This window comes from Phyllostomus discolor, chromosome 8 (assembly GCF_004126475.2).
Source record: "Phyllostomus discolor isolate MPI-MPIP mPhyDis1 chromosome 8, mPhyDis1.pri.v3, whole genome shotgun sequence".
In the NCBI taxonomy this organism is placed as follows: Eukaryota; Metazoa; Chordata; class Mammalia; order Chiroptera; family Phyllostomidae; genus Phyllostomus; species Phyllostomus discolor.
This window is the reverse complement of record NC_040910.2, coordinates 66360974-66382982: the sequence shown is the minus strand read 5'-3', so window position 1 is coordinate 66382982 and position 22009 is coordinate 66360974.

Here is a 22009-nt window from a genome sequence, read left to right as displayed (position 1 = left end):
TGACTACTGAAATGAAAATTGAAAACATTCCCTGGAATTAACATCACTTTGTTAATAGGAACACAGAAACACCTTCCTATTGCTCCTATAGAAACACCTTCCTTCTATTGATGTAATCTCATAAATACTGCTTGCCTTGTCTCCTAATCAGAACTTTGCTCACAAATAAATGCATGCTGCCTCTCAGTTTGGCCTTCTATTTTAAGATTAGCAATGCTAAGTGCACTAAGCCAAATACAATTTGGTTTCATTTTTATATTGAATAAAAAGAAACTCATAGAAGCAACGTAGATTGGTGGTTAGCAGGGGCTCAGGGCTATGGGAAGTTGATGAAGGCAGTCAAAGGTATAAACATTTAGTTATAAGACGAATGTGTTCTGGGGGTCTAATGTGCAGCACGATGATTATAGTGCTGTATTGCACACTTGAAAGTTACTGAGAGAGTAGATCCTAAAGATTCTGACCACACACAAAAAAGTGAGGTGATGGATGTATTAAATAACCTTATTGCAGTAGTCATTTTGCTATATAAACTTACATAAATCGTAGCACCTTAAGGTTATACCATGTTATATGTCAGTTATATCTCAATAAAACTGAGGAAAATAAAAAACACTATAAAACTTGTAAAAAGATATTAGGAAGTACAATACAATAATGATTTTTCCCTTGGTGACTACTTTGATCCTTTTAAAAGAAATATTAAATTCCATGCAAAAAAAAAATAAAATTTGGTTCTTCTGTCTTAGTGGTTCCCAGGCTCATTTCTGTCAGGTAATCCCGGACCATTTATACCTTAAAAATATAGGAAGAACTGCTTTTGTTCATGTACTTATGTGAAGTTCAGGACAGTTAGTGGCTATAGTTTCCAGGGCACAGAATGCTCTTCTGCACTGATGCTCTGGGTCATGTTTTTTGCTTAGTGTGTGGAGAAGACAAATGCTAAGGCTTCCCTGAACTGAGGTTGCACTGGAGTGTAAATTCTATAAGGACAGGGCTTGTTGGTCTGGATCTCTGTTGTAAGCCTTACCTCCTGGGCTGGTGGCAAGCAATTAATGTTAGGGAATTAGGAAGAACTGAGTAGCTCAACCTAGGTTGGTCCTTGCAGTTGGCAGGGCCCCAAATTCCATCAAGTCAGGAAGGAATGTGTTATCAGAAGAGGGGATGGTCTGACTGGTACCTCCCAAAGAATAGGTAGATCACAGGCACAGAGACAGAAGTGTCCCCATGACGGTAGACTCAAATGCTGGAAAATTTTATTTTTAGGTAATAGCTAATGAGCTAGTAATCAATGTATGTAAAAGCTATCATTCCAGGAACTGAAGGTAGGACCCACCCTGACCCCAGGAGACCTTAGGCAGTTCCACCTTCCTGCCCCAGGAGGACTTCAAGCAATCAAGATGGTATCTGAGCCGTTGTGCTCCAGGGGGAGATGCCCACTGCCAAAGACACAGATAAGGAATGCTGCAGCTTTTATCTGATTAACTTTTTCCCAGAATTCCAAACCCCTTACCTACACTTCTCTTCTTATAAAAAGGGTCAGTTTGAAATGGAATTTAAAATGGTGTGTTAGGGCACATAACCTGCCAGCTTTTCAGATCGCCGGCCATATGAATAAAGTGCTCATAAAGATTCAATCCCTGTCTCTGCCTATTGCAGGGGTGTCCAACATTTTGGTGTCTCTGGGCCACACTAGAAAAAGGAGAGTTGTCTTGGGCCACACATTAAATACATTGTGACATATAATTTTAAAAATCTCATAATCTGTTAAGTAAATTTACAGTTTTGTGTTGGACTGAATTCATAGCCACTGGGGGCCGCGTGTGGCCTGCAGGCTGCGTGCGGGGCCAAACACTCTTGGCTTATCGGCTCTAGTAGTGACAGGCAGCATGAACTCCGGCTTTTCCAGTTTCAATTTTAACTTAATCACACTCTCTCCAAATACTGTAATATTCTGAGTTTCTGGGCATTGGGGCTTCACCATATGAATTTTGAGGGGACACAATTCAGTCGAAATCGGCTTGCTCTATCCCTTCCTCCTCCAGCCCTTCAACAGCCAGCACACCCCCGCTTTCCCTGTGTCTGCTGCCCCAGGCGTCAGAGGTCAGAACTAACTGCAGAGGCTCTCTGTTATGATTCCAGCTGGCAATTGAACTGGAGCCTGAAATGAGGGGTCTTGGTCCCTCACAGACGCTTGCCCAGGGACAGAGAGAGAGGCTGTAAGGCAACGAACTCCCTCTTGACCTGATGCGAGTATTCTCAGTTGAAGGGGTGCTAGGCACTCATTTAGTAGGTGCGCTCAATGGGCAATAGGCTGGAGCAGTTAAGTCTTCTCAACTCTCAGGGCACATTCTAGATTCTTCTCACATCCTTGATGAAGTATTGTCTTGATGGCTCCAGGTCTCCGGTGGTGGCAAAAGCGGTCCGCAAAACCGGTCCCCGAGGAGTGCAGTGAGCGCCCTCACCACTAGAGGGCTCCGTGGTGCCCCAGCTTGGGGAATGCTGGGCTTCCAAGGCTGCGGTTCCTTCAGTGTCCAGCTATCTTGAGAGCTTACTTTTAAGGCTACCAAGTGCTAAGCGCTGAATTGTCAGTAAGAAAAAGCCAGCACATTTAGCCAAGGAACTTATGGACTGGCAGGAGGCTGGCAAATGTGAACCTTAGTATTGCCCCCACCACTACCAATTTATACTGAAATTTTTCAAACATCTCTTGAACACTCGTCACCCACTACTTAGATACCACCATTAACATTCACTATATGTACTTTATTGCATGTTATCATGTCCCTCTGTCCATCCAGCCATTTGTGTTATCTTTTATGTATTTCAAACAAAGCCAGGCATATCATTTTGAGATATTTTCCTCTTCTTTGGGTCTCTTCTCCCCCACTTCAAGCAGCCAGTGAGCTACCCTTAATGTCTCAGGAGAAGGGCAAGGTGGTGAAGCGAGTAGGAGTAGCCCTGGGGTCCTCCTTGCTTTTGTTTCAAAAGCGTCAGCTCCTGGGGAGAGGGGACGTGCTGGACACACAGTGTCTTGGCTAACAGTAAAGGGAGAGAGGACACTCTGTGCAGCAGGGACGGATTGTCTGGGACCAAGGGGCAGGAGTGAGCAAAGGCAAAGAGGGCTGAAGGGCAGGGGGACCTGTGCCCTGTCCCCTGGGCAGAGCCCCTGAAGGCTGCGGGACTGCAGTGTGCAAGGGCTGCCCGGGAACCTGGGTGTTTCTGTGATGAGTAGCCCAGGTGCAGTGGCCGAGGACCAGATGGATTGTCCATTTGCCTGGACACTGTGTGGACTTCCTCTGTACCCCATGTTTGTAGGCCAAATTATGTTCTTCCAGAGTTCCTGTATCAAAGCCCTAACCCCCCGGTAACCACAGGATGTACCTGCATTTGGAGATAGGGCTTTTATTCAGGTAATTAAGTTAAAATGAGGCTGTAGTGTGGGAATTCCTTATAAGAAGAGGAGAACAGGACACAAGAGAGACACCAGAGATGCTCCTGTACGAGGACAGACTGAAGGAGGACACAGCAACCTGGCAACTGCCTGCAAGCTCATGAGAGCAGCCTCGGAAGAAACCAAGCTTTGATCTTGGCCCTCCAGTCTCCAGAGCTCTGAGAAAACAGATTTCTGTTGTGTAAGCCCCCTGCCTGTGGTATTTTGTTTTGGCAGCAGGAACAAGCTAATTTAGCCCATCCCCAGGCACCTGATATGGCCCCTGGGGTCCCAGGGACCCTGGAATAGTCTGGATTTTCTTCCAGTGCACCTTAATGGCTCAAATGAAGGTATTAGAAACATAGTTATGTTTTTTTACACAGCCGATGTTTTCATTGGGAGTCATATCCAATACACAGTTAAGCAACTGATTTGAGGATGTGTGTTAATAGAGATATACTCTGGGTACAGAAGAACGGTGTCAGGGAAGGCTTCTCTCAGAACATATGGCATGCTTAGAGCTTTGAAAAAATTCTTGATTTCTGGAATGGCAAGGTGTGAAAAGGCATCCCAGCTGCAGGGAGCAGGACAGAGCTCTGAAAGACAGGAGTATATACAGAGAGCTACACAGAGCAGCTCACAGAGTGCTGACTCCTTGGTAGGCACACGTCCATGGATTTAAATTTATGAATCAGCCCTGGCTGGTGTGGCTCAGTGGATTGAGTGCTGGCCTGCCAACCAAAGAGTCACCGGTTTGATTCCCAGTCAGGGCACATGCCTGGGTTGCTGGTCAGGTCCCCAGCAGGAGGTACACAAGAGGCAACCACATATTAGTGTTTCTTGTCCTTTCTTTCTCCCTCCCCTCTCTAAAAATAAATTGTTGGGAACTTCCCTGCCTGGTTTCAGAAGCTGTAACCCCCGCCAAGGCTAAGGCTGAGGGAGGGACCTTGGGACCATAAGCCACTGAGGAGACAAAGCTTACCTCTCTGGCAGGAGCACCACTTCTGCTCCTTTTACTTCATCCATAACTGGCCCCCAATGCTTGGGCGGTTAGCCAATGACAGGTAAGATTCCCCAAAGGGGGGAATAACCTAAGCCAAGCACGATCACGTGGGAGGCCCCCAAGGAAGGACTTGGGGAGCTACAGCAAAAGGGGGTGATGGACTTTCACCCCCCAGCTTTGACAAAGCCTGAGTCCTCATTCTGTTTGCAAGAAGTCTCCTAATCTCTTGGCTGCCTTACTTCCCTGCCCGACTTAAGCCTGAAACAATGACAGAGGGTGGTGCAGCCCTGTGCTGGAAAGGGTGGGTTCCTTGGGTGATCAGGCCTAAGAAAGAATATGCAAAATCCTATGAAACCAGCTTTGTTTAGAATGCTTTCAATTAAATGATAAGGGTCTAAGCAAGAAGTAAGTTTGTTCCTTAAAGTTTTACAGCTCTTTAGCTATCTGACCCTGACTCAAAATAGGCCCTCAGAGTTCTTTGTTATCTATTGTTTGATCCTTACTGCCTAACAATGATTAATGAGCTTTACCTGAATTCTTGTGTAAACAAACCCAATAAAAGCCCATTGAGGAACAGGCTCTTGGCCCTTCTCTTTTGAGAGATTGGCCACCTTTCCTCCCCAAGCAGATCATGTCTTGGTAGACTTATTCTCATCCGTGGCAGCCGGAGGGGGGTGGGGAGGCCCTGCGAGCGGAGCCCCCCCACAATAAATAAATAAAATCTTTAAAAAAATAAATGTGTAAATCATCTATCCTCATAGTCGACCCTGCCGGGTACATCCCATTACAACCCATTTTCTCATCTAGAAGATGGAGGCAGAAAGAAATTAACTTGCTTGAGGTTACAAAAGTGGCAAGTAATGGAGTCAGAATGCAAGCCCAGGCCACCCGGTTCCCCGGTCTCCATTCCCTCCCACTTCACAACTTCACTCCTCGAGCAGCTGCTATTCCTGGAGGATGGACTCGGGGTGAGGTAGGACCCCTCTGCAGGGTGTGCCTGGGAGTCAGCCTGTGTCCCATGAGCAGGGCCTGGTGTTTTGATTTTAGCGGGCAGTCCAGGATGATTCAGCCTGGAATCTCAGGTTCCTGAGTTTGTTGATTTACTCTTGGGGACCTGAGAATTCCAGAATTCTCCAACTTTTCACTTTCCTTTGAAGGTACTTGAACGTATTCAGTGCGGTCCACCCAGGCCTCAGGAATGGCCACCCACTTCAGCTGCATTTCTAGTCATGATGTCCCAAGGGACCCAGGTTTGCTACCAATATGTAATTTTTAAGCCAGACTGGATGGAGTTTGTGGATATATTCTCAGGGACTTCAACATATATGTTGTTTCATTTAATGGAGTTTGTCATGTTACTCAAATTTGGGAAATACCACTGTAGGATCTTATGCTGGGGTGGGTTCAAGGGTGGTAGAAGAACAAAGGGGGCTAGATTTCACTGTGTCTTGTGTGGGGGCCAGTAATGGCCCTGGGTGTCAGGAGGTACCCAGGAAAGAGGGGTGCCCGCAGTGCTGCTGGCATCTCTGGAAGCAACAAGGTGCAGTCAGGAGTCCATGGACTTCGGGGTTTGGGGCCTGGCCTGGACCAGCCAGGTAAGCTTGACCAGTTTCTTAGCTGCTCTGAAGGCGCTCCCCAGGAAGTGCAAGGGTTAAAGGATGTGGTAGAGGAAAAGCCCTGAAAGGAGCAAGGGATGGTCAGTCCCTGGTGGTCTCTCCCCTCACTCCCTCTCCCCCCGCCCCCGTCATTCCCCCCCACCCTTGCTCTCCTTTCGCAGCCCCCACCCCACCCCACCCACGCTCCTTTTCTCCATCTCCCTCACTCCCTGCAGGTAAGGGCCCTGCAGCCCCCTCTAGGGCAGTTGCCACACTGACTGTCATCCTGCACTTGTTGGTATTTCCCTCTAGACTGTGCCTTCCTTAGAGGTGAAGGGAGTGGAGTTGGCACCTCATGCTAAAGAGCATGGGAAGCCAACAGAGGAACACAGTGGTGGAGCAAGTGCGGCTGCTGCTGGCTGCTGTATGGAGACGGCTGGGTGGGGAGCGAGAGGGCCATGGGGAGGCTTCTAGAAGACAGATTGCTGCCAGGACTGGGGTGGGGATGGCGCAGACCGAGGGAAGTGAACGGATCAGGACATGCTTTGAGGAGGCATTCTCAGAATCTGCTGATAAGTGAAGGCGGAGTGGAGGACAAAGGAAGTTCAGAGTCAAGGGTAACTCCAGGTTTTGACTAGGTTAAGCAGGAGGATGGGGGTGCCTTTAGCGGGGATAGTAAAACCCAGAGGAGAGAGGCTGGAGGGTGAAAGCAGAGTTCTCTTTTCCTCATGTTACCCTGGGTTGCCAGCAGAGGGTGGATGTAATAAGTAGTCAGTTGCGTACTTGGCCCTGGAATCTGGGAGAATTTAGGGCCAGTGACGAGAAATCGGGATCCCTTACCGTTCAGAAGTCATTTAAAGCCTTGGCACTAGTCGTGATCCCATGTGGAGAGTATGTCATGTAATAAAGAAAACATGGCCCTAGCCCGGCCCAAGGCACAGGAACAGCCCAGCATGAAAACCTGAGCAGGGAAACTAGAGCCTGAGCAGGGGAAGGAGCCTCTGGTGAGTCAGAACAAAGCCACTAGAATGTGGAGCCTCAAAGCGCAGACAAGAAAGAGCTTCAGCAAAGAGGCAAACTCAGTCCAGCAAACAGCGCTGAGCGGCCAGACTGATGAGCACACCAGCAGGGCCACCAGTGGGCACCCTGTCCCTGCTCTGCAAGCTCCCCCCACAGGTCACGGGACCCCCACCCCATCCGCACCTTCCCACAGATGCTGCCACAGATTCCTCCTCAACCCTGACCCCGGATGCCGCCACTCACCAATTAAAGATGATGTGTAAATGAAGTCTGTTTGCCTTTCCTGTTATCACCTGTCTCCTCTTTGTGTGGATGAAGAAACTGAGTCCCAGAGAGGCACAGTCACAGCCTTTCGCCAGCAGCCGTGCAGTGTTCCGCCTTCCGGCCCCGCAGGGCACCCCAGGGTGGGAGGGAAGCATATGACGTGGGCTCTAGACTGTTGTTGTGGTTCATGTGCACTGGTCAGGGTTCTCTAGAGAACCAGCTGGGCATGTGTGTGTATGTGTGTGGTGTGTGTGTGCGCATGTTTTGAGAAAAGGATTTATTTAAGGAATTGGCTCATGTGATGTGGAAGCTAGCGAGTTTAAGGCTGCGGGATAAGCCAGCAGGCTGGCGACACACAGAGCCGTGGCTGAGTCCCGACGACCACACGCCGGCCAAATTCCTCCTTCCTCTGGGACACCAGTCTTTCATCCCTGCAGGCCTCCAGCTGCTTGGGGCAGGCCCAGCCACGTTATGGAGTGCCCTCTGCTTTGCTCAAAGTCTACTGATGGAAAGGTTCATTTCATCTAAAGTATACCTTCACAGAAACATCTAGAATAGTGTTTGACACCAATATCTGGATGTCCTGGCCCAGGTAAGTTTTCACAGAAAATGAACCATCACACATTGGTCAAATGGACTCATTTTCAGCAACAGAGTTAAAAGCAGTCTCATCTGATAATAGGAGGAAAGGTGGAAAGGGGGTAGGGAGCCTGTGCTGGCTGTCCCTTGTTGAGGTAGCATCCACAGGAAACTTGGCTTTGGTGATACTAAACGCATCCGAAACCCTAATGAAAGCAGTAATAGCTGCAATTTATTGAGCGCTTGCTATGTACCAGGCACCCTGCTAAGTGGTTTTCAAGGAGCATCTCACTTGGGATCACTCTGGCCCTGTCTGGCCAGGGCCTGCAAGCAGCCAGCCCTGTATGGGGTCTCTGCCTCCTCAGGGCTCTGACCCAGAAAGTCCGCTATAGAACCTCTTTCTCGGGACCCTCAAGTAATTCTGCCCCCTGGTCTGCAGACTGGGGGGTATTCTCCAGAGGCAGGGTGGGGCAGGAGTCCCTCTGCTTCAGGCGCTGAAACTGCAGCCTGGAGGCTTCTGTTCTCTGCTCCCGGTCTGCCTGGCTCCTCCCACGAATGGGCCTCGCTTATGGATGGGGACGTGCAAAGGTGGGAATCCCTGGGAGGAAAAGTCAGGAGTTTAAAGACATTATCCCAGATGTCACCGTGTCTTGGTTATATATTCTACTTTCTTCTCCCCTCCACCCTCACCTCCCCCTTCATACTGCAGAGGGGGTGTATCCAGGGGACTGCAAATACCTGACTATTATTGACTTAAGTCAACAGTACAAGCTCCTGTTTTACAAGAGAAAAAAAAAACTCATAAAAGATCTTGAATGCTGCTTTATGTTCATATTTATTTTCATTTCTCTTTCTCTCCCTCTCTCCCTCCCTCCTTCCCTCTTTGCCTAAAGGGGAGCTGGTAGCAACCACCCTGCTCCGCAGCTCAGCTGGTGAAGTGCCTGGACAGCAGCCAGTGGCCTGGGCTCCATCTACTGATGAATCATCAATTTCTTTCTCACCCAAAACATCTGGTTTAGGATCCTGAGTTATGAGCTAGTATTAAATATAAAAGTTTATGGCATCACATATATAATACTGTTGATTGGAAACATCAAGAAAAGTAATTGACTGGAGGGGACTCAGTGTGGCCAGCTGGTTGAACATCTGGATAGGATCCAAGGGACCTGAATTGAATTCCCAGTTCATCTATTTTTTTCTTGGTCAGTAATATCTGGTCTGGGATCTTTAAAGATTTTGACTCTTTCAGCGCTATTTTTCCCAGTGTTTTGTACACATACAAAAACGGGAATGTGTGTTTCAGTTCCCTGTAAAAGACTAAAATAAAATAAGTGTAGTTTTTATCCTCTCAGACATCCATTCCGCAGACATTTCCCGGTCCTTAACCTAGCCGCGTGGTGTTGCCAGCTGTGACCACGTGGTGGCACTGTGCGCCCACTTTCCCAGGGGGCTGAGGTTTCTGCAGAAGAAGGCAGCTCCGCTTCTGCATCTGTTTAGCAGCTGAGCAGCCTACCGGGGAAGAGTTCCTACCCAGATGGGGCTTTGTTCTCTGGGGGCTTCACTTGACTTACATGACTTAGTTGTCCACAAAATTCCTTTGCCAACTGCTTCCCTGTGACTGATAACCTGGAGTTCACCCAGCCTTTTGGTGACACTATGCTCTGTTGGCCGACACCGCAGATTTCTCCTTGTCCCTCCAACGTTGGGGTCCAGGACTTACGAAGCACAGGGGCCTCCTTTCTGGAATCTCTTTTCCAGCAGCTTCTTGCAGGATACCAGGCAGAGAGAGCGCAGTCCCATTTTGTGTGCCAGCTCAGACGGGTGAGAGCGGCCCCTCGGGGTGCTGTGTTGACTGGCCCGAGGTCCAGGCCTGAGCACAAGGGTGCCGTGGTGGGTGACTGGCATTCCTGTTGTGCCATGTCTGCCACCCTGTGCTTTACCACCTGATTTGGGGACAGCAAAAGGGATGCTTGGTATGTGGCACCGCCCCGATGTGGTCTGCACCGTTGAAGAACATTTTATATTCCTTCCTTCCCTCATTTCTCAAACGCTCTGTGTCCAGCAAGTTCTTGCGCAGGAAAAAGGGCAGGGAGCCTTCCTTCCTTCCTGCGCACAGGTACGCTGTCCGTGGCTGGGCCGCATCCGCCCCTTCCTCCAGAGAGCAGCAGGCAGGAGCACAGAAGCTGTTGTTCTATGTGTCGCTTTCATATATTGAGCACCTGATAAATTATAAAATAAAAAAGACGGAGACGAGAGAATTATTAAAAAGTCTGCAAACTATTTATAAAAGCTTAGTATTTTGAAAATGATTCATCAAGAGCAGAGGTTTTCCAAATGGGGGTCCAGGGCCACCAGCATCAGCCAAGAACTTGTTCCTGGGCCCCCTCTCAGGCTGCACCCCAGGCCTGAGTCAGGAACCCCCGGAAGGGCACGCTGGCCACGCTGCTGCGACAAACCCTCCAGGAGGTGCAGATGCCACCTTCCCATCCTCCCCCTCCCTATCCTCCCCCTCCCTGCCTGGATAATGAATTCCTTTGAAGAGCCAGGTGGATCATCGCAGGATTTACAAACTAGTGGGAGGCAGAGTGTAAACCTGGGCCCAGGGTAGTTAGAGATGCTCCAGGGGAGGAAGCTTGTAGTGTGCTATGCGGGTACATATTAGAAGCACCTTGCCCAGCTTTGGGCATGAGAAGAGAAATGGGGTTGTAGACAGGCAAAACCAAAGTGAGGAGTAAAATGTTAGAACAGAAAAACGTATGCAGTCCTTTCTCAACTTTCATTTTGCTGATCTGAATCAGTAACTGTGTGAAACAACCTGTAGGCCTCACACAAAACCCTCTTTGGTGGTTTTGGGCTCTTGGGATGGGGCAGTGTACAGAGGCTGGGCTGGTAAAGCCAGTGAGTGACCAGAAAGGGTGGGGATGGTGGACAGGTCAGGGTCCCAGTGCCCCAGCCAAAGTGTTACAGGATGCAGCCGAAAGGGGACCCCCAAATAGGGATTGGGAATGGGGTTTAGAACTCAAGGTGTCCAAGAAATATTAGGATGTCCTCACCCCTTCCCCCCACAGGTGTGAGTTGGGGGAAGGGACACATGGAGCAGGAACATGCAGGGCTGTTTTGTACAGCCACAGCTTTGCAGATAATCCATGGCATGGTCACTTAACATAACTATAACCTTTAACTGGTTGCACAGATATGTTAAATAGCTGTGGCCGTACTCTGAACCAGGGGGATGGAAGGAACTTCTACCCAAGATGTAACTGGGGGTCAGGTCCCCCAAGTTACAGCACCTGCATGAGAGCTTGGAGAAGATTGGATCCTTGACATGGGGCCACACCTGTCCAGACCCATTATGGTAGCCGAGTAAAGCTGGAAGGATATGAGAATGCTGGCAAGTGTAGCCAATTTGGGAGGAGTCGGAAATGTGGTTGCAGAGGAAGATTGGCATGGGGAATTAAACCCAGATGTGGGAGACATTGCACAGAGGACCACAGCCAGTGCAGAGAGGACCACAAGACTGTGGCAGTGCGGAGAAACATGCGGCTTTGCCAGAGTGGGGACTCCCGCAGCCCTGTGAGAGAGAATCACCTTTAGCAGAGAACTGCCACTCGGCTTTGACAGAATGGCGCACCCCCCGCCCCGCTCCCCACAGCTTTGTGGAGAGATCCATGCGGTTTTGCCAGACTGTAGACCCCTGTAGCTTTGGTAGAAGAGGACCATGCAGCTTTGGGGTATTCCCTTTGGCCTTGGGGCCTGGGAAGCAGGAGAGACCTTGCATGGAAGAAGGGTGAAAGAACTCTTGCCAGTAGGCCATGAGAAGATGCCACATGACTTTGGATTAATTAGAGATCCCACCTGGACAGTGACACAGCTGACGGTGTCAGGAGCCTGAATCACGGACATTTGCTTCTTTTCCTAAGTTACGGTACCTTGAATTAGGGCAGGGGGAGAAGAAAGCACTGTGGGAGTCTGTGGGTAACCTAAAGGACTTTGATATTTTAATGAAGACATTAGGTCACTACTTTAAGTCTGTATAGCATTAAATAAACATTTCCTTTCCTTTTCAGAAATCTCTGCCTTTAAGAGATGTCTTTCCTATAAGGCAGTGGACATAACGAACCTGGGGGTCCTTTCGGTAATAATATATCGGTGTACCACCCCCTTGGCCCTATGTGGGTATGTTCTGTAACAAAAGGGTCAGTTCTGCTCAGAGATGCAGGCCCACACAGTGCCAGTTCTTGAGGTTGTTTTTCGAATGAGTCTTGAAATCTAGATTTTTATGTGAAGTTTCCTACAAATACTCAAAAACACTCTATGGGCCAAGAAGAAGATGCCTGGAAGCCAAGTTGGGGCCCCTAGAACACTGGGCTGTTTGAGCGTTTGTCTCCATGACCGCCATCTATTGGTGAAAGTGGTTGCTGTGCCCTTTGTTCTTCCTCCTCCCTACTTAAATTTAGGTTTTGATTTTCAAAAATACATGGTTACCGATGGCTATTCTCCTCCTCCTTCTTCTGGAAATCAGTCAAACTGAGGGTGGCGCAGTGTTAAGACAATGTTGTGGAAGCCCTGGGGTGGGGGTGGGGCCAAATGCATGCAGACAGGCAGGCTTGAGGGCCTGCTTTGCAGCTGGGAACTTGGCAGGGTGATTCCAGGCCCTGGAACAACACAGATGATGAACACATTGTCTTCTCTGGGGTCCGAATCCAAAGGCCTTGAATGGGTGTAGAGTCCTATAGGCAGAGCGGGCATTCTCTGCTGCCTTTACTGCAATCTTAAGATTTAAGACTTTTCTTTTTTTTTTTAACCACTTCTTTATTGAGATGACCCCCAACTCTTCAATTTTTTTTAAGATTTATTTATTTACTTTAGAGAGAAGGGAAGGAAGGGAGAAAGAGAGAGAGAGAAACCTCGATGTACACAAGATTCAACACACACCCAAATGGGGACCTGGCCCGCAATCCAGGCATGTGCCCTGACTGGGAATCAAACTGTCAACCTCTTGGTTCGTAGGCTAGCACTTAATCTACTGTAGAGCCACACCAGCCAGGGCAAGATTTTTCTTAAATGAACTTCATAGAGGCTTTTGAACATCTTCCCCCTCAATTGTATGCAAAAGTCTTTGCTTGTGTATTCTTCTTGGGAGGGCTGCTGGCCTGAGTCAGCTTCTGGAAGGGACCTGTAGCTCACAGAGGGGGAAGATAAACCTGTCCCTCAGTTTCTCAAGCCTGGGTTGCTAGGATTGCTCTGGGGCATTTGTTAGAATGCAGATAGCCAACCCTTCTGCCAGAGTTTCTGATTCCAGAGAAATTGCCTTTCTATCAAATTTCAGGTGATGCTAGGATGCTGGTCTGGGACCACATAGGCTCTTTGAGAACAGGAGGAACCCTGGGTAGGAAATAAAACCCTCAACTCTTGTTCCCACTCAGGAAGAGCCAAGGTGTGATCTGGGCAGCCTCAGCCTCATTGCCGCACCTGTGAAGTGAGGTCCTTGGGCTGAGTCCCCATGAAAGATCAGAAGCCAGTGCTCTTGCCTTTGTCCTCAGGAGAAATAGAGACTTTGAGAAGCTGAAGGGACTTTTCTTTTTGAAAACACTTGCTTTCAAGTTCATTGGGGTATTGTTTTCATACAGGAAGTCACCCATCTTAACCCTTTTACATGCAGGTTATTGAGGTTTCGCCCAGGTACACCCCTGAGTATGCACTGCGGTGAGGACGTAGAGTGTGCTCACCTCCCCTAAGTGGGTGTCTGTGCCTGTTCGTGGGACACTTGCCCTTGGTCCCTGGTGACCTTTGGTGCTGGTGCACCGAATCTCAGGTCTCAGTTTGCACCATATCAGTTCCTGTTGCTGTTGTGACAAACTGCCCCACACTTACTGGCTTAAAACAACACACGTCTATGCTCTTACAGTTCCAGAGGTCAGTGTCTAAAATGGGTTGGCAGAGCTGTGCTCCGTGAAGGCTCCAGGGGGCATCCCCTCCCTGGCCTCTGACAGCCTCCAAGTGCTGCCTGCTAGCCTACGCTGATCTGCTGGTGTCACCACCCAGTGCTGATCTGCTGGTGTCACCACCCAGTGCTGATCTGCTGGCCTTCACTTCTGCTTTAGCCCTCAGATCTCTGGCCCTGACTCTCACGGCTCAAACTCTCTTACCTCCCTCTTGTTAGGTCCTGAGATAATGCAGACTAATCTTATCTCTTTGGTGTTTGATATAATTGCTTCTGCAAAGTCCCTTTTGCCACATAAGGTGACACATTCACAGGTTCTGAGCAGCAGGACATGGACATCTTCGGGGGCTACTCTCCAGCTCATCACCCTCACACGGCACAGGAGGGACTTCAAGCCCAAAACCAAGCTTTCCAGGTCGGGCCCGTCATCACTAGGCTCATGTCCACCTGCTCAGCTGTGTCTGCCTTTCCACACCTCCTACACAAGCCAAAGAGGGTTTCTCCCTGTTCAAATAAAAATTATGCCAGCTAATATGAATTTGGCATTTGGTATGTGCCAGGCATGTTCTAAGCACTTTATACACCCTTACCTCCCTTAACCCTCATAGCAATTGTATGAGGTGAGTGTCCTTTATTTCCCCCTTTTACAGCTGAGAAAATGGAGACCCCAAATATGTGCAGAAGTGTCCCAGGTCACATGGCTAAAGCAGAGCAGGGATTACCTCTGGGAAGCTAATGCCGGTGTGCCTCCAGCCAACCACTGCACAAACTCATATGGCCTTTCCAGAACACTCCTTCAGGTCTCTTAGCACTGCCCTAGGGACCGGTTTCCTCACTGCTTGTGGAGGGGATCAGACCATGCACCACAAAGATGCTGTGTTGGCACATTGAGAATTTTGACCTGAAGGCAACTGAGAATCAGCAGATGCAGGAAGGGCTTGCTGACCTCCCCCCTTTCAACCTTAAGGCAGACCATACATTTCCCATGAGAAAGTATGATTTTGACACCAATTCTGATGTGTTTCATTTTTCCACACCACCAAGCAATTCTTTGACACCAGCTGGGTATCCAACAATTAAACTCAATTCTGACATTATGTACCCAGAGATTATAGTTTAGTTTTAAGGGACTACCTCCCTTTCCCCCACCATACCAGAGGCCAATCAGAAGTTCAGGTTGTCACCAGTGTTTCTGAGCAACAGGTTGTAGTCACAGGTTCCAACGACCTTCTCCTTGGCTTCTCTTAATTTGCTAGAGCAGCTCACAGAACTCAGGAAACCAGTTTACTTAATAGAGTACTGGTGTATTACAAAATATGTTAAACAATGTAAATGAAGAGCCAGATGAGGAGATAGAGAGGGTGGGGTCTAATGTGGAACGAAGGAACTTCTGTCTCTATAAAGTTTGAGGCCCAGCATATGGACGTGTTCTGGCCCACACACCTGGAGTCTCCCCGAACTCTCTTTTCGGTTTTTTATGGAGACTTCATTGGACAGGCACAATTGAGTCAGCTATTGGCTGCTGGTGATTGACTCCCAAGAGATCAGGGATTGGGACTGAATGCTATACTCTCAAATAATGGTTGGTTCCTCAGGAAAACAGGCTTCGAACTTCATGAAATTTCCAAAAGTCACCTCATTAACATAGACTCAGTTGTAGTTGAGAAGGGATTTTTATGAAATAATTTGACCTTTATGGCTCTGAAGTGATTTCAGTACAAGAGGCCAAATATGACAAAAGATGCTTTCATTGCTCTTATTGCTTAGAAAACTCAAAGTTTTGGGAGCTGTGAGCCTGGTATAATGGCCAAACTACAAGGTCTGTCTGGGAAAAGTCCAGCCATTGTTAATATAGCGAGAACAGTTTTCATGACATCGATGTAACCTGGCAGCCAAGGAGAGTGGAATGCTCACGTGTGAACAATGACGACTTCACTGTACTAGTCAGTGAGGGTGGTAGTTGCCATTGAGTGAGCACGTGTGCTGTGTGGCCTTTGCATTCAACATGACTGAACAAGTAGAGCAACACATCTGCATCAAATTTTGCTTTAAGCTTGAACATTCCTCCACAGAAAGTATTTGTATTATTTAGAAGGCTTTTTCGGGGATGATGCAATGAGTACACTGCAAGTAAAATTGTGGCACAAACATTTCAAAGGTGGTCGAGAATCTGTTGACAGTGATCCACGTTCTGGAAGGCCTGCAATAAGCAGAATATCTGAGAACGTTGAACATGTATGGGCTGCAATCAACAACGACCAGGGACTGACACTGTGAGAACTAGAAACTCATCTGGGGGTTCCCGAAACTACTGCGTCTAAGATTTTGACACAGGATCTTGGCGTGAAACATGGTGTGGCAAAGTTCCACAGCTTCTGCTACTAGAGCAGAAGGAACATTGTGCTGCAGTTGGGAGAAGTATGTGAGGTCCCAAGGTGCCTACTTTGAAGGGAACTGAGGCGTCATTATCCTATGTACAGTGTTTCTTGTATCTTGTATCTTCGTCAGCCTGTAAACCTGTAAATGAACAGCCAGATGTTCATGTGTGTCTCCACAATTTATCACTGGATAAAATGGTATATTTTATACCACTTTACCGTATTATTGTGGTATAGCATTTATACCATAATAAAAGGGTTGAAATGGTATATGAGCTGTCAAGCCTGCCTGCTTCTTTGAGTTCTCATTTCTTATAGAATATGAAGGCCTTTGTGTACAAGTAAAAATATTAACATCAATAAAATATTTATGCTTTTCTCTTGTTAATCTGTCATTTGTCAATTTAATTATCAGGCCTAGCCACAGAACCTGAGAGAATAGAGGAAAAGTCTTTCTCTACAGTTTTCACATGTTCTATTCTTCATCTCCTCCCTGTTTACCCAGGCTATTTTTAAAGACCACATTCAGATCTACACTCCTTCTTAACAATTCCTGAGGAAGCTGTGGGCTCCCCTCCCATCTGCACTTGCCCTGCAGGGCAAGAGGATTATTCATACAAAGGGTGGAAAGCTAGGATGGGTGAGGCAGGAGAGGGTTGGGAGAGGAGTTGGCAAGAGGACCAGCTCTCTTTCAAGGATTAGTTTGTAAACCACAGTTACTAGCACAACTACCAGCAAAGTCCAGAGTCAGATCTGGTAAGAAATCTTCAGCTAGAACTGGATTTAGGTGCCCTAAAGGTGTCATGGACACCTGGTTCACTCTCTACTTTTGAGCATCATGCTTCTTTTTGTTGGCCTCATTCTCAGATGGATTCTACCCAGAGGAAGTGGATAATCTATATTATCTTAGTGACCCCCCCAGGAAAAGAATAGTTTGTTCACAAAGGTTCCAATAAAAATCCTGGAGCTGATGCTCATTGGCTTAAATTGGCTCAGCTTTGATCACATACTCAGCTCTCAGCCAATCCCAGGGTTGGGAATGCACCACTCTCATTTGTTGGAACTGGTTTACTGGCCCACATACAGAGTGAAAGGAAAGGGTCAGCCCATCTGAAACTCATAGACTGATGGTGGGAAAGGAATAATGGTCTTCCAAAGGAAAATCAAGAGGATGTTACCATCAGAGGAGGAAATGACCTCTGGGCATCCAAAAATGATAGATGATTCTTCATAAACTCTCTTTGGCACTGGTCATTTTTGAGGTGAGCTGTCTGTTTTCTAATTGGCCTTTGATACACCTCTTCTGTTGTGGAGGGTTTTGTATATATCCCTGCCTGGGAGGCTATATTTCTTTTGTTCATACTCCTTGAGTTCTGCGTCCCGACAGTAAAGGAATCACATGGGCTCTATAGAGTCTAGCCTTGTAAAACATGACCTGCAGCTCATATGTGTCCAGGCCAGCTCACCAGGAAGCCCCATGCCAATTTGGAACCAAACCCCACAAGGAACACAAGCTGTGTTGGATCCCAGAATACAGTGTTCAGGTGCCCTTTTCAAGACCTAGGTACCTGGCTCTTAGCTCCTGAGAATATTGTCTATGGCTGCGATGGCTCACAGCTGTGTGTCTCACTGAGCATTGCCAATGGCTGCACTATAGGGACCCGCTTCAACAAAGGTCATATGCCCCCCCAAGGCTGAGCTCACAGTCAATGGCTGGCTGACATGTGTTGGCAACCTCAAATGCAGAGCTCCCCTTAGACTGACGGAGGCCTCAGTTGCAGCCACATTGTGTATCAACTTTCCCCCTTGCTCATTCCTGCCTTCCCCACTTCCGTAGAGATATCTCTCCCCAATAAACCTTTTGCACACAACTCCCCATCTCAAAGTCTGTTTATGGAGGAGCCAAGCTAAGACATCCAGTTTTCTCTTCTATGGTCAGTGGACTTGTTGCCCTGAAAGAAATCAGTGTCTCTTTTTAAAGCCTTTAATGTTGAGGAACTGACACTGGAAAATTGGTGTCTGTGCTGCCTGTCATTACCACCATGAACAAGTAAAGGCAGGGAGTGAATCTTTATAGGCGATTTATTCAGATGCTGGTGATCTGAGAAGATGGCTGGTTATGTGTCCTCAAAAACCATCTTGACGTTTCATCTCAAGCTGACCTTTTTATTTATATTTTTTAAAGATTTTATTTATTTACTTTTGGAGAGAGAGGAATGGAGAGAGAGAAACATCAATGTGTGAGAGAAATAGGGATAGGTTGCCTCTCGCATGTCCCCATCTGGGACCTGGCCTGTGACCCAGGCATGTGCCCTGACTGGGAGTTGAACCAGCGACCTTTTGGTTCACAGAACTGGCACTCAATGTACTGAGCCACACCAGCCAGGGCAAGCTGCCATTTCTATACAGAGAAGAAAGGGTAGGTAAGAGGTTTGGGGGGGAAAAAGGTTAATTAAATAAGAGTTGCAGCCCCAGCAAGGATTTTCCTAGTACTTCTTTATCTGTTGATCAACAATTCTTTATCTGCATCCCTCCCTAGAACACAATGGCTCAGATACTTTCCCAGTCAATGGCTTGCAGACATCCTGGGGCACAAGGTTAAATTGCCTGTCCACCTCCTGGAGTCCTGTAGGTGGAGCATTCCAGTTTTGGGAACAGGGAATAACAGCTTTCCCCTTGCATTAATCACTTAAACTTATCAACTACAACTACAGATAAAATCTTTAACTCTTGAGTTTCCCTCTCATTTCCTCAATCTGTTGATGTTTGGCTTGCAGGCAATTGTTGTCAGTTTGGCCCAAACGAACTCACAAAAGTCCTCTAGAGGTCTGAATGTTTCTTACACGGACAGATTTGGAGCTGAGCCCCACGTCTATCCCCACAGCAGAACCCCCTCGCAGCAGTCCCCACGCCTATCAGGATGGGCCCTTTGATAAAGTTGTCCTCATGTATCTAACAAGGGTCATAGTTTTTTCTTTAACATGGTGGGGGGCTGCTCATCATTTAAGATCTAGTTCTTAAGATCTTAGAAGCTTATCCTGCCTGTTAAAGCCACTTCTTGCCTGGCCTTTCTTCGTGTGTTTTACATGTTTTAGTAAAACCCCTAGTACTGGACACAGATCATTACAAGTGAAATACGGAATTCGTTATAGGACCCAGACTCTGCATGTTGTAGGGGAGCCGGGAGGGGAAGGTCTGCAGAGGGACACTGAAGGGTCAGGGAACCACCAACATTTCTGAAGCCCTGGCACAGCCCATGTGGCAGAGTTTACAGGGCAATCTGGGAGGCAGCCACGTGTGAATGCTAGAATTTTTCAATAATGTTTTAAGGATTTTATTTATTTATTTTTAGAGAGAGGGGAAGGGAGGGAGAAAGAGAGGGAAAGAAACATCAGTGTGCGAGAATACATCGGTTGGCTGCCTCTCACACATCCCCAACTGGGGATCTGCCCCAAAATTGAGGCATGTGCCCTGACTGGGAACCTTTCCGTTAACCCGGTGCTTAATCTGTTGAGCCACACCAGCCAGGGCGGGAGTAGCTTTGGTTATTCCACATGAAGCCCCTCCAACCACACCTGAATTTACACTGCTACTGGGAACTTGGCACGTCTAGGTAGCTTCAGGATGGGGATTTGTTACCATAGGAACCAAATGAAGGTTAGAACTTTCACTTCCAACCTCTGACCTCCAGGCAGCTGAGAGAGCAAAGAGGCTAGAAATGGAGTCAATCACCAATGGCCCATGACTTAATCAAACATGCCTACCTAATGGAACCTTGATACAAAACTCAGAACGACCATTTGGAGGAGCTTCTGGGTTGGTGAACATACCCATGTATCAGGAGCGAGGTGCATACCAACTCCATAAGGATGGGGGCTCCTGTGCTTGGAGTCCCCCCAGACCTCAGCCTATGAACTTCCTTATCTGGGTATGTATTTATACCCTTCCTAATTCACTGTAATAGTAAGTGTCGATGTAAGAAGCATCCAAACCTGTAAAGAATTTTTATAAAAGTTTATTTGAGCCAAACCAAAAACAATTACTAGGAAACAAGATCTTAAATGCTCTGGGGAATAACAGATTTATAGTTCTTTTTAATGTATTTGGAATTAAGGAGGGAGCAAAAGGAAGACTACATGGAGGTTGTAGAAAGCAAGGTGGGGATAGGATTACAGCAGCAGTCCCCAACTGTTTTTTTGGCAGCAGCGACTGGTGGAGCTCAAGTGGTAACGCGAGTGGCTGTAAACACAGATGAAGCTTCGCTTGCCCACCCCTCACCTCCTGCTGGGCGGCCTGGTTCCTAACAGACCATGTGTCAGGACTGATCTGTGGCCCCGGGGGTTGGGGACCCCTGGATTACAGGATTATTAATAAGATTATGTGGTCCCTTGAGGGCGGTCACACTTTAGAACAAAGGTCTAAGAAGACGAGTTTCTGGGTGTGAGGGCGATCTGGCTGTGATGCCTGTCACCCCATTGATGGCCAGTGTTGGCTCGGCTGATCTGGCTGGCTAGGCAGGTGTCCCCTTCCTCCCTCACGGATCCATGTGCATCCCTTCTGAAGCTGTGCTCAGTCGAAGAGGACTACCTTCCCAACTAGGGGAGAGGGCTGGTCTTCAGTCAAGGGTATATGAGCAGCTGAGCTCCCCTGCTAGAACCCCCAAACAAGCTCTCAAGGTCCATTTGAAAGGGAACATAGGGCAGTCAAGCTTCCAAGACTCCAGACACATCCAAATGAGGGGCTGCATGGGGCAGTCTGCCTTTCTTTAAAGAAGAAACAAAAAAAAAAGACTCATTTCTAAGGTGTATTAACCTAGATGCACTGAAACAGGGACAGGACTTGCTTAAGGCAAATATAAGCCTTTTAAGAAGTTAATGTCTGGGCATGACTGCCCCCTAACCCCCTCACCAGATCTGTTAAGGTAGGAATTTATGATCAGATCACTCTGTGAGGTTACTTTCCACAGAACCCCTTTTTCGTCCACATACTTTTTTTTTTTTAAATCAGTTCTGTGAGTCATTTCTGGCAAATGATCGAACTTGAGGGACATCATGGGAAAGTCCAAATTTGTAGTTGGCTATTTGAAGTGCAGGTGTCTGGGGACCCCATTTGTGGTTGGCATCTACAGTGGGGGGCTTTGTGGAACTGAGCCCTTCACCTGTGGAATCTGTGTAACTCCGGGTATTCAGTGTGAGAATTGAACTGAATCATTGGACACCAGTTGGTGGTCAGAGAGAGGGAGAAGTGGGTGTTGTTGCTGGTGTAAAATTGACAAACAGCAACAAACACTAACAGTTTTTATATTATTATAGTCTTTTCTAAATTTTTGTTGTATTTGTTTTTGTACTATATTCAAATTTTTAAAGTGCTATTTGTAACCAACTGAATTGATTCCATAACACTCTACTTGATCAGAACTCATAGTTTTAAATACACTCTTCAATATACTAGAAACTTCTTAAAAGCAGGAACATTTTCATTTACTTTGGCATTCCTTGTGTCTAACACAATACCCAGTGCAGAGATGGCACTATTATCATGTCATGGAATTTATGAGAGAAGGAATAAAGTTATCTGATTTGGGGCATGGTCCTCCCTGGCTCAGGTTTCAGTTTTATGATTCTATCCAGGGACAGTCAGACTTAATTAGTGTAAATTTGTTCCTCAAAGGCAGGCAAGTCACATCTACTGGAGTGGTAATTTATTAGTTCGTCACAGAACTGTTTGCGGGGTATCAGTCAGTGGGGATAGTTCGCTTGCTGAGTATAGAATTAATCAAATGGCATTGGTTGT